The sequence below is a fragment of the Pinus tabuliformis genome, chromosome 5_2 (assembly GCF_031772625.1).
Source record: "Pinus tabuliformis cultivar Carrire ecotype Pingquan chromosome 5_2, CPIR1, whole genome shotgun sequence".
Classification (NCBI taxonomy): Eukaryota; Viridiplantae; Streptophyta; class Pinopsida; order Pinales; family Pinaceae; genus Pinus; species Pinus tabuliformis.
Genome location: NC_142306.1, coordinates 1,041,520,105 through 1,041,533,012, shown reverse-complemented (window position 1 = coordinate 1,041,533,012; position 12,908 = coordinate 1,041,520,105). Strand labels below are relative to the sequence as shown.

The following is a 12,908-nucleotide window of genomic DNA, read 5'->3' as shown; positions in this document are numbered from 1 at the left end:
TGCTTCACATCAGTTGCAAATTGCAAAATTGTGTTTATAACATCCCAACACCACTGCACCCCCCTAATGGAAGACACTCTAAATACTCCAACCTTATTTACTTTGCCTCGGAAATAAAACAATTTGAAATATTACAAAAATAAAATAACTGAGAAATCAAAATAAAAATATGCATTTAAAAGAATACGAAATGAAACAACAGAACCGAAAGAAAATATGTAAGAGCATCTTAAAACATAATCTGTAAACCTGCATTGTTTGCTATTGAAAGCCACCTTAGGGAGTGAATTCCCTTTATATGAATCCAAGCAGCTCCTTGTACTTCAAAGGATTGAAGTTTGGGAGTAGTTATGTTGACAGAGCAATCCTATACCATAAAAATCCAATCTGCACTGCGCTAGAAGCTGCAAATCAATGATCACCACTTTGACACCATCACAGCCTAACAAAGCCAAACACTTTGGCATCAAACACACATGAATGATGTTGGATAAAGCAAAATCACCTATGCAAATACAAACAACTTCCAATGTTGAGTATTTTAAACAAATAATGCAAAGGTGAGATTCAACAAAAACGTTTTCAGAAAAGGAACAAATGCAACAGAGCCCTACTTACCTAGAAGATATTGAAATAGTGACACGGTCAATTCTGTTGGATACTTACAATTCAAGCTCTATGCAGGGAGGTCGACGAGTTTTGGAGAAGTAGGAGGTAAGGAGGCCGAGGAGCTCTGGGGCGGTAGGAGATCGAGAAGTTCTGGTGCAACGCGGTTTTGTTGTCTGGTTTGGAATTCAAGTTGCCCACCCACCACCTTCATTGCATTAATGAGGGGAGTAGGGGTGGTCTGACGGGCTGGACAAAGGATGTGACTGATCGGATCCGAAAGATTTTAATTCTAACATAATCTGACAGTCAAATAAAAAACAAAGCACGTGAGAAGGGTTGGAGGAATGCTGACCAGAGGCAGAAGATTTTCCGGGCAAAAATAGAATCTAGGAAATTCCTTCACCTAACTAAACTACTCCAATTGTAATTATTAAAATAATATTATAATATCTCCTCCCTATTAAAATTGGATAACGCCTCTTAACACAATTAAAAACAATAAACAACGTACCAATTTAACTCATAATTTTCTTATTTTCGTGAAATATTCGAGTTTGTATATTCTTGCAATTGGAACATTTCCTATCCAACGAGAACCATCCTAACCTCCATACTTACACACTTTAATTAGGGTTTTGCAGTTGTGATCGTAATATACCAGTTTCCTCCATACCTACACACTTTAATTAGGGTTTTGCAGTTGTGATCGTAATATACCAGTTTCATGCTGATCTGCTAAATTTGTGGATTTTAAAATCATTTTTAAATTATTTGGCAGCCTCCGTTTTTGGTTTTAGGGATACACTTAGGAGCAGTTTAGAACAGTGACATTTAGGATCGGATTTTTTCCGATAGTTTCGCTCGTACAAGAAATATTTTTCATATTTCGCAAAGTAAACCTTTAATTATCGACTTTTTATGGCCGTTGACGCAGCGCATGCCCACAGTCTGGTTAGATTACGACCTTTATAAGTGGATGATTTGGAAACCCTTCAGTTTTGATGTTTTCTGCTAGCGGCATGACCGCCTTCTCCCACTTTCGAGGATGGACTTCAGCGGCAGCGACTCCAACTTTCGAAGCACACGGTCCTCTAGTATCACAACACACTGTAAAGTTGTGTGATTCATCAATGCCTAGTACGATTTTACTTGCCCGGTTTCGGCTAAGTAGTCTAACGAGGTCACAGTTTTGTTCGGAAAATAGTGGAAATTTGGAAATTTTGATAAGATTTTAATTAAAATTTTACAAAATCAATTTGGATGCTCACTGATTTTTGTTTGATTGTTTCGACTCTCCAATCATTTTGAAAAATTAGCAAAATTTCTTAAAAAAATATATTTTCCGGGCAAAATTGTGGCCTCTGTAGATAACGCCGTTTTGGCTTCGGCTCTGGAGAAGGCCGGGAAAGAGTTCGGACTGAAAAGAGTGGAGGGTTGCCATGATCTCCTGTTTAACATCTCTTTCAACGCCTTTGGGGATGCTAATTATGGTATCCAGTATCATCAAGCGCATTGCCGGCGCTGGCAGCCAACTGCAGAAAGATCCGGCAGAAGAGGTCCGCGGATCCGTTAGGGCACAGGGTAGGCTCTGGAGAGCATGGCACTAGTCCAGTCCACTGTGTACGAGGTCCTGAGGATAGATCAGCCCATGCCTTTGCAGTAGAGTTATTTTTTCTTTTTCCACGCCATTATCTGCCTGAGTGATAGGATAGCCAGAGATGTGGGGTGTTAATATCAATGAAAATATTATCAAATATGAGCTGCTGTCAGAAGTTTACTTGTATGAATACCGAATTTTCAGGGCGATCAAAACAAAGCTTGATGTTCTATTGCTTGTGTGCGGAACTAATAGATAACATCCTGTAAGACAGGCATGGAGTGAATTCCCATTTTAGAGGCACTAATTTTTGTTCATAGTTCATCTTGTTGAATAGACTGTTTGGTAAAACAAGAATCATAGTAATTGCTTGCTACTTAATTTCTACTTGAGATCGTTCATTTGGAATATGAAAATTTTATACTTCTAGGTTTGACCATATTATTGACAATATATTGAGGAAGTTCAATGCATGTGGGCTAATTTATATTATTGATGTTGTTGCTTTAACTTAACACTTTGGGATGCAAAATGTTTTACATGTGATGCAGGTTACCTATGTACAGTGAAGCAAAGCTTGCATTCATTGTTTATAAATAACGATATCATCATTTCTACGGCCAGCCAGAGAAGAACCGTTCTTCTTAGTTCGTTTAGTGTTTATAACAGATTTCGGATGTTGAAGCTTTGAACTTGGGTTTCCTGGTAAGACTATTCTCCAAACCCTCGTTGAAATTTCAAGTTTGGTTCTGAGAAATCGTTGCGGGAGCCATCGGTTTATTCATGAATATTGGGTTTTTAGTAGACTGTTATAGAAGCATCTCTGTATTCTAAAAGGTTTGCGGGCATAATATGTTAAAATGTTTGATTCGTGTTAATGTTGTAGTTGTTGGGGTTGAAGTTTCGATTTAGGTTTGTGAGCAGGGGTTGGCCACTTCACGGCCTTTATTTCAATCCATCTTCAATCTTCAGTCTCGCATGAAGTCTGCAATTGTTATATGTCGTTTTGTTAATATTGTTGTTGTTAGGGTTGAATTTTTGCTTTTGGGTTTTTAGTGGGTTTTGGCTACTATGGGGTTTCTATTTCAATTCCCGTGCAGTCTCGCACTGAAATTGAGATACGGTGCTAAAAAAAATCTAGGGTTTTCTTACAGTTACTGATATCTGAGGCACAACTAACATTGGAACTCTTTTTTCTTTGAATATATAGAATTTAATGGTTGCTTTGCAATGGTAGATATTGTCGATAGAATATTGGTTGCTTTGAACGAAATTTCCTAGTTCATCTTGGTTTTTGTATGATAGAATACATCTGAGAGTTATACGCGGGATATAATATCTGTTATATATTGGATAGTGGGATAGAATATCAGTTATAGCGCCTTGGATAGTGTTATAGAATGATAGTGACGAGCAAATGGTTTATCTCGTCTAATTTATGCAAATTTTCAATTATGTTTAGACAATACAGTACCTTTACAGAAATGGCAGGTCGAGGACACATGCCACGATCACATGCAAGACACCCAGGCATGGTTACATACCTTTTTGGTCCAGCTATGCGTCATCCTTTAGGTGCCTCTTATTGATCTTCTGGAATGGAGATTGGCAGGTCAACCCGAAGAGTTACAAAGGCTTGCGATGGATAACCAGAGGCTGGGTGCAACATGTGTAGCTCTAAGAGAGGAACTTGCTGGTACCCAGCAAGAGTTGCAGAGAATGCATGCTCAGATGGCAGCCATTCAGGGCGACAAGGAGCAGCAACTTAGAGGCTTGATTGACAAAACAACAAATATGGAAGCTGAACTTCAGGCTACTGAGGCTATGAAAGGTGAAACTACAACAAGCTCAAGCTGACACACAAAGCCTGATGTCAATAATTCTACCTTGTTAACTTTTTCCAAGCCATTTATTATTCTTTTTAGTTGTTTATAAAAGGCTTCAAGGAATTTTCTCTGCACTGCTTTGTTCCCTCGTAGATTTTCATGAATGAGATTGCATAACAATTGTTATTCACCATCTATCAAGGACCAACCTATGTATATGAAACTTTCGTTAAGCCTTTTGTAGCACAACATGAGAATGTGGACTTTGAATTTGTAGATTTAGATGGTATTCATTGTCCTAAGGAGAACCAATTGGATCTAATCTATGTCAAGAATGTCCTTGTTGCTTCCGGCTTCACTGAGGATAAGGCTTTTTCGTTATTTGCCAAATAACCCTTTGGATCCTGCATTATTTGAGAAGATTGAAAACTATTGTGGGTATGGTGGTGAACTGGGCCAATCAGAGGCAGATGAAAGTAAGTGGGAGCGACACCTTCTTTTTGACTGCATAAATGAAGTATTGCTGGAGATATTAGGGCCGTTTGTCAAGCACCATCCTTGGGTAAGAAACACTAAGTTGAACCTGCGGAAGATGCCTTCAGAGAAGCAACTTTTGAGAGAAACACGGGCAGCAAATCAACCATTATCTTTACACAGTAAAAAAAACTGCAATACTTAAGAAAATATTGTAGCAAAGGACTTGGCTAAAGAAGGTCTGTGGATGCAGCTGCAAAATTATGTTGAAATTGTAGCGTGTGAATTATAGAGAGCCATTTACAGTGACTTGGTTGAAGAGACGATCTTTGATCTTGCGTCATAGGGATTTGTGTTTACTTATGACTTCTGATTGTTGTATTTCTCTGGGTATTACGGTGTGAAAAGTCTACTTGCTGAGGACACCTTTCAGCTGTACTAGTAGCAGGATGTTTAAAATAGGGGTAGTGTAAAAGAAAATTATGAAAGTTACAGCAGAGAATTTTCTTTGGACCATGTCTGAGATAGAATTGAAGAGGAATAAAAGTATGTAAATACTGTGGTTGAATTGGGGATGATATGAATTACATTTATTTTATTTTACTCCCTCCTCTTCTATGTTAGAGGAGTAGTCCTTTTGCCTCAGATGGATACAAGGAATCATCTGAGATCCTTTTACATTTTTTATGCTACATATGTCATTTCATGCCTTATGTATTCTTCTCCGTAATCAAGATAATCCCCCACAGAATTTGTGAGAAGAAACCAGATTGTAACGAGAGTATAAGATCAGAGACATAAAGCAATGCCCTGAAAGCTTATTTACGTAACAGGTGTTCAAGATTTTGCATAATAGTCCCTCTCGTCTCAATTTATCTGATGCAATTTTATACACCAAGTAATTTCACTTTTCTCTCGTATATTCTATGATACATGGAGGGAGACATTGGAACCCGTCGCATGGTTTTCACAGGAGGGATCAATAAAAGGCAAAACTTTGTGAGAAGCTTTGCCAAACTTCTGAAATTTTGAGTTGTTGAAGTGCAATCTATGCCTGTGATGCTGAATTTCACCCTTTTTATTTAGCGACTCTGGACTCCTTGTTGTCTGCTTTGTGTACAGAACATATCTCATTTTAGCAGAGCTCAATAACCTGCCACTCGCCAACCTGCAAAACCAGATTTTAAGAGCCAAAAAAGTGAAACAACATGAAAATAAAATATAGCAGAGAAATTAAATCCACTCAGATCCATCTTTCCAATAAAGATTTAGAAATATAAATATAAAGATTTAGGTTTTTTATTTTTATTTTTTAAGACTATGATGGATAACTTCCAACACATTTCACTCCTTTCTTACTACAACTATCATTGCTTCGTTACGTCTTACGTCTACTTGCTATGCATCTGAACTCCCTTAAACATAGGGGCATAAAGAGTTAAGAAATATTAATAGCTAGATTTTAAGTTTCAAACATCTAACTTGCAATTCCTTTGAAATGACTACCATATATCTCTTTCTATCTCTAAATAAGTGATATGCACCAAGAGAAAGTACGTGGAAATAATCAATGAGTTTCAACAAATGAAGAGTGAAGTTTACAAGTGGAGGGATGGCTGGAGTTGTGGCTTTGTTTTGCGTGCACCTCTTGCCCCCTTATATTACCATTGGTCCCAATATTGTCTGTATGGCTAGACCAGCTAGACTGTGTTGTTCTTGAACCCACCGTTATTGCTCCATGCCAGGCCTCTAAGTACCTATTAATGGCAACCAATATTCCCGGGCCATAGGCCTATTAATGCTGTCAGGTTGTTTACGTTCAACTGTTAGATTTAAACAAGTATAAATCAACTGTTATATTTAAACAAGTATAAATCTAACCGTGGGCATAGCTCAACCGCATCAATGGGCCTATTGCCTGGGAAATAAGCGTTGCCCCTATTAATCACCCCCGCCAGTCCTGACGTTTGGTCATTGGGCTCTCGTGTTGTGATCATCCGTAGTACTGTTATAGTTGTCCATGGTAACCACAATGTTCTTTAGACTTCTTCTTGAAAACGTGTATCCAAGGTGCATCAAAAGGTAATGATTTGACTCCAAATGAAACCCTGCTGTAGTCTAACCAGCCTGCAAATTTGCCCTGAAAATCATGGAAATTCTGGCAAGATTTTGATATAACCCGGCAGGGATTTTTGTAAATCAAGGTTACAGCTGCCAGACTTAAAGATTTTGGGTGCCATAGAGGTTTTTGATGGTGCTGAATCCATTTCCACCATCAAAAACATGATTCAAACACTACTAATGAGAGATTTTTTGAATTTTTTTTCTCGCTGAATTCTAGCCACTTTGGACCATTTGGGCAAATTCTTCTGCCTCGGTAGATGACGCCTAAAACCCCTATGAATACATTGAACTCTATGACACTTGTAAAATAAATACATTGTTTCATTAATTTGTGGGACCATTAATAGGCTTTAGCTCAATCAGGTATGTGAGCGGTATGTCTGTTGTTCCAAGGGCTTTTTTTGTAGCGGTATGTCTGTTGTTCCAAGGGCTTTTTTGTTCTGCTGTGTCGAAGCATTTTTGTGTCTTTATGGTTAACATTGACATTCTTGTAAATTTTTTCCCAATGGGGGTGTCAACTACTATATAGTTAAATGCAGATGGAAATGCGATGCACAAATGTCCCTCCTAACACGATATATGTAAGTTAAGTACGATGGGAATGGAAATTTGTGGTTTGGTTGCGTCAAAATACGAAGGTGATGGGAGATGGAAACCATAACTTACGGTTTTTGCTCTGTGTATTGGCTCTGGTTCATTCATTCCTCGGTAGGTTTGCCTTAATGACTCTGACAAGATCCAATATGGGAGCGGATGAAACCTGCGTGCAACTCATTAATGGCTCCTTGTAGTTCAAAAAGAATGTTTTCCTTAAGGAGTCCTTCCTTGGCAAAGTAATTGCCCTTGCACTGCATGCGATTTCTCCTCGTGTAATTAGGAATGGCACGGTGCATGTCAAGGGTGACGAGTGTATGTGGTAGTTTACAGTGGGGGAGTTTGCAACATTATATGGTTTCAGGGTTTAGTCTATCTTCCCATGCTTAACCGATGTCCTCTGTGCGTTGACAATCACTTCTTCAAACTCAACTAAGGGAAGGTATTGAGGTTAGAGAGCCCCTTTATTACTAAAGGTTTTGCAGTCAAAGTTTTTTATTCGTGCAGCCACAAGATTGATTTTTGAACTGGTGGTCATGTTCCTTATTGACGCTTCAGGAACCCGACTTCCCAATTATCTCCTTCAACTGTCCTGTTCTTGTGTGCAGGGTTTGGTACTTGGGAAATTTCTCGATTTGGTTTTAATGGTTTCTTTTTACCTGGTTCTTCTAAGTTACAATGGGGGTTATTGAGATGTCTGACGCTTAATATTGGGTGGGTTCATTGTTTGTTTATGTTTACACATGATTTTCCTCTACTTGGGTGTTATGAAGGTTATATGTTGCTATATCATTCTCTCAACCCATTTCCTCTTTGTTATTATGGCCATAGGTTACAATTTTTAGGTAAAGCACTCGGCCTCAGTGTCATTATTGCATCTAGTCCTCAGTGTCATTATTGCATCTCGTCTCCCCTTCTTGACACAAGCACTTGTACCCTCCATCATTGTTGTTCCTTGCTTCATTCTCTTGTCTAAAGCACCCGTCCGCTGTGAAGAATCATTGAAACTGTGTGTTAGTTTAGTTCTCCCTGTGGCGTTAGTTTTAATTCCTTTTGAGTTTGGGGATTGAGGGGTTCTCCGTTGTTGTGGGTTTTGTCCAGTTTTGCACATTGTGGGTTTTGGGGATGATAAGTCCTATGTTGAAGAACTTCACATCCGCTTTTTGTGAATTGGGTTAAGCGTCCTCAGGGTAGTCTTGCTTTCAGTCTACACTATCTTCTTTGTGCACTTCTCCAAGCGACTATGCCCCCTCGACAAAGAATGGAAAGCCATAGGGGAGGCTCCAGTAGTAGGTCTACCTCTCAGTCTAGTCGTTTATTCGGCTGGAATTTAGTGGCCAATTTGTTTGACACAATACCTCGGGAAGTCAAAAAGGAGATTCAACAACTTGAATCTTGTGAATTTGGGGACAAAGAATACTTTTCAGACTTTGAAGTGGGTAATCAGGAATTCAAATGGATTCTAGACCCTGGTAAATTTCGAAAGAGAAAATTGCATTTCCTACATCCTCTTGTAGGTTACCAACAATTACACCCTCTTTTGTTTAGTCATCTGGGACAAACAAGTGGATCATTATAGGATATTTTCAGGTCAGAAGGATACAAAAAGCCTCCTTAGAAGCATTCAATACTGTTTGGATGATATTCTCATTCGTCTGCAGAGGGTGGAGAAGTGTTTTGTGTCAGATTCAGACTGTGACTCAGAGAACATCATTGACAACCTTGTGGTGATTGATGTTCCATCGGTCAACACTGCTTCACCTTCTTGTTGAGAAATCTGGGGGCAACAACATAGGATGATTTCTCTTACTTGATAACTATTTGTGATGTATTTTTATTTCACTTAATTAACTTCTTATTCTTTAGCTTATTATTAGTGTTTTCTTCATCAAACAACCACCAAATCACAAAAAACAATAAGACAAAGGACATAAGATGTAGGCGATCAACCAGGGCCAAAACCTCTCCAATCTTGAGAGGAAAACCCACAAAAATACTTCATCTTATAGAATCTTCAATTGATGAATTCCAAGACCTAGACCCTTGACAAAGGACCTCTCCAAGACCAAGTCGCAATTCTTCCCTTGAAAAGATCTTCTTCCTTCCTAAGTCAATGCTGGTCAAACTGACTGCTACACCACTGGTTTTGGCTTCTCTTTAATTTCGACCTCTTATGACAGGCCTGCAATTTTCGGCCAACCTGCAATTACAGAGATCCCACACATGTGAGTTGATTGGGGCAAATTTGTTAGGCTTTTCTCCTTCACTTGTTTTGGATACTTATTGTGAATTCAGCTAACAAATATACTTCTTCTTTGAGCTCCTTTAAGGTCTGCAATACCTAACTGCAAAAACCTTAGTTGTAGTCACACATGTGAGATGAATGGCCCAAAAACAATGCCAGAAGACTTTGATCTTCTTCTCCTTTCTTTTCACTGCTCAAGAGGCTCTCTTCCTTTCCTATTCACACTTCTCTCCTTGTCGTGGATGCTTGATGGATGATCTCTTGAGTGAGGTCGAGTCCTCCTATATATAGGCTCTAGCGCCCATGCTATTAGGCTGACTTGTCATCATTCCTAGGCCAATATGTCCTTTAGATACGCCGACTTGCTTCTCTTGGATGCCGATTTGTTTGTAGCCCATAGACAAGGTCTTGGAGGGTCTCTTGACTCTATCTTTGACTCAAATAATTTTTCTTACAATATGTAACATGCTCCAAATGGGTCTTTCATACATAACAATGACTTAATGACTTGTAGACTCAATGACAAGCCATAGAAGCTCACAATGTGAGTTTGACCTAAAAATAAATTTCCTTGAGCATGAAACCCATGTGTCAAGAACAATAATAATAAATTTATTTTTGTCATTACATCAAATACATAAAATAATGATTACATATGTCATTATGAAGACTGAACCAAGTTACATATTTCAACACTTCTAACACTGTTTCAGTTAATGGAGCTCCTCTTTCTCTGGTGGTCATCTTCGATTACACGTATCAACTTCGCAGCAGTTTTGTTTTTGTCACCTCTTTTAAGTTTTACAGGTGCACTTATGGTCTGGTGGCCAGTGGCTCACAAAGCGACATCACAATGATCATAGACGGTTTTGAAATCTTTTCCATCACAAACCTCTTCCATCATTTTGTCGTCCCTCTTGTTGAAGAAAGTGTAACTAGGTTCGGACTTCATATATGTAATTTTGATCTTTGTACTTGTAAAAGAAAAGAATTATTATTTTTGTCATTATCAAGAATGAGTTTCTTGCCCATTTGATAGGTCAAGCACATGTTTAAGTGCTTCTAGGGAAGTTAAAGAGTCAATGTAATTGTTGAAGATCCATGTGGGCATGTTACACCATGTAAATCTATGTATTAGAGTCAAAGAAATATGTCAAAATAGATCCTCCAAAGCAAAGACAAGTCTCCTCTTCAAGTCGGCTCAAAGAATGAATTTTTGGTGCACTTAAAGTCAAGTCGGCCTCACTAGCTCAAGTCAACCCAAAAGGAGGGACAAACTCCTATATATAGGGTAGTTCGACCTCACCATTAGATCATCAAGTGATCTCTGAAATCAACAAAGAAGAGAGTCAAGAAAGAAGTGTGAAAAAGGAGAAGAAAGGTGCTTTTAGGGTAGCGAAGAAGGAAAACGAGAAACCGAGTTTGGGAGCACTGTTTTAGGGCCTAATTTTGTCACATGTGCGAAGAAAAGAGGGCAGTTTTGTAGTCACATCAGATCCACAAGGGCAACAACTTAATAGAGTTCGATTGGGTTAAGAAGAGACTTAAAATAGGCCTCCATCTCAAGTGAAGGAAGTCCCACATCTAGCGAAGGAAGGGAGGAAGTAAAAAGGTCTATTTCAAGCCCTAGATCAGGCACACATGCAAAGGAATCAGGTCAGTAGTAGGGTTAAGAGGGTTAGCCTCTAACTCAGAGATATGTTGGAAGAAGAGCCTCAAATTCTTTAGCCTAAGTATCAAGGAGAAGGAAGATTGCCAAGCGAAGGAAAGTAAGGCACCAAAGAAGAGGTCTCTAAGGAGACTTAGGGTTTCTGTAGTTGCCGGGAAAAAGAGTGAAGGAAAGTGCTTTCAGTTGCCAGAAGAAGTGCAAAGGAAGAGATCAAGGTGCAGTGTAGAAGAAGGCTTTGATTGAAGATCATAAGTAAAGGTACAAAAGAGAGACTGTATCTTGTGCTTGGAGGATCCGCTGGTCAAGGGTCTAGGGTTTGGCATTTGTCAATTGAAGCTTCAATAAAAGAAATTTGCAGAAGGGTTTTCCTCTCTAAGAGAGAGAGGTTTTGCCTTGGCTGAGAGCCAACATCTTGTGTTCTTGTTTCTTTGTTTTGGTAACTGTTTGATGAAGTAAGAGAACACCCTCTAATAATAATAAGAGAAGATTGTGCTAATAAGAAAAAGTAAAAAGTACTTCACAAATAGTTATCATTGTAAGAAGAATCTCATCATACCTAGATGCCCTAGATTCTTCAACACCTCTATGGCTCTCTTTTTATGCCTTTGGTTCTTAGAGGGTCGATATATGCATTGGAAACATCTCTTGGTATTTCCTGAGTAAGGTGTTATATGAATATGTTAAACAATGGTATGTAAAATGATGGTCTTGGTAGTTTTTTGAGCAAGAAATGCTATCAGGTTAGTTGCATGTAGCTATGGTGCCAAGTGTTTTGCACTTCCAGATGAACACTGTTGATATCCATGTACCCATTGTAAACATCTTTTGATTAATGGAAATTTTGTGTCGATTTACAAAAAAAAGAGTATTCTTGTAAATTTTACCAACCCACTTGCTTGACCTCAAGCACATGATGTTGCTCAAGCTAATAACAAGGAAAGGTGGGTGTAAGTGCTTTGAAACAATTCCCATTCTCAATAAAACTTTTCCATTTCAAATAATTTCATGTTGGCACATATCATTTCAACTAAAACTAAAAACTCTATGCACACAATTCATGTATGCAAATACGCAGTGACATGACACCTCGTGGCACTTGTCATGATGGCGCTTTGCTTTGATGATGTTTGTTTTTCCATGGGCTTCTATAAGTTGACTTTGATGGATTGTATTTTATTTAATGTACCTATGTCTAATATATATATATATATATTTTTTTAAACCAAGTGAAACCCCCTAACTTGATTTCCACGTGTGAGGTTCTCGAGAGTCATTTAGGCCTCTTCATTTTGTCACCTAACATATTTTTATCTTCATTTTGTCAATTGACATATTTTCATTTATTGGATATTTTTAAGCTTTATACCTTGAAACTATGTGTCTAGGTGGATTATTGACATAGTTTTGAAATGTTATTACTTTTAAAAAGAAAGACATAGATCTATGTTGGTTGCATCTATATTGGTTAATATACACAATATGGATATTCATATGGTTTATTTAAGTAATATATTAAAATATTTTTAAAAATTTATATATATTTTTTCACATTAAAGTATAACTTTATATATATATATATATATATTTCTCTGAAATTGATATAAGATTATGTTATTATCCCTGCTATAGGCAGGTTATATTGTAATCAATTTGAGTCAAAATGCATTGGCTATTAATTAATTTGCAAAATTTTAAAAACTATTTGCAAAGTTTAATAAAGTTTTTGTAAAATTAAATATTAAACCTTTTTTTTTGGAAATTAAAATTTAA

The 12,908-nt window shown here is 37.9% G+C and overlaps 1 long non-coding RNA gene across 2 annotated transcripts; it reads left to right on the top strand.

Annotated features, from left to right (window-relative positions):
* The first annotated feature begins 1,752 nt into the window (after positions 1–1,752).
* LOC149162797 (uncharacterized) lies at positions 1,753–5,336 on the top strand. 2 transcript variants are annotated; one of them, XR_016261941.1, is made up of 3 exons: positions 1,753–2,471; positions 2,758–2,911; positions 3,669–5,336. It is a non-coding gene; the product is annotated as an uncharacterized LOC149162797 (long non-coding RNA). The 2 variants fall into 2 exon arrangements; XR_016261942.1 differs by having other exon boundaries at positions 1,753–2,480.
* Positions 5,337–12,908: the final 7,572 nt, after the last annotated feature.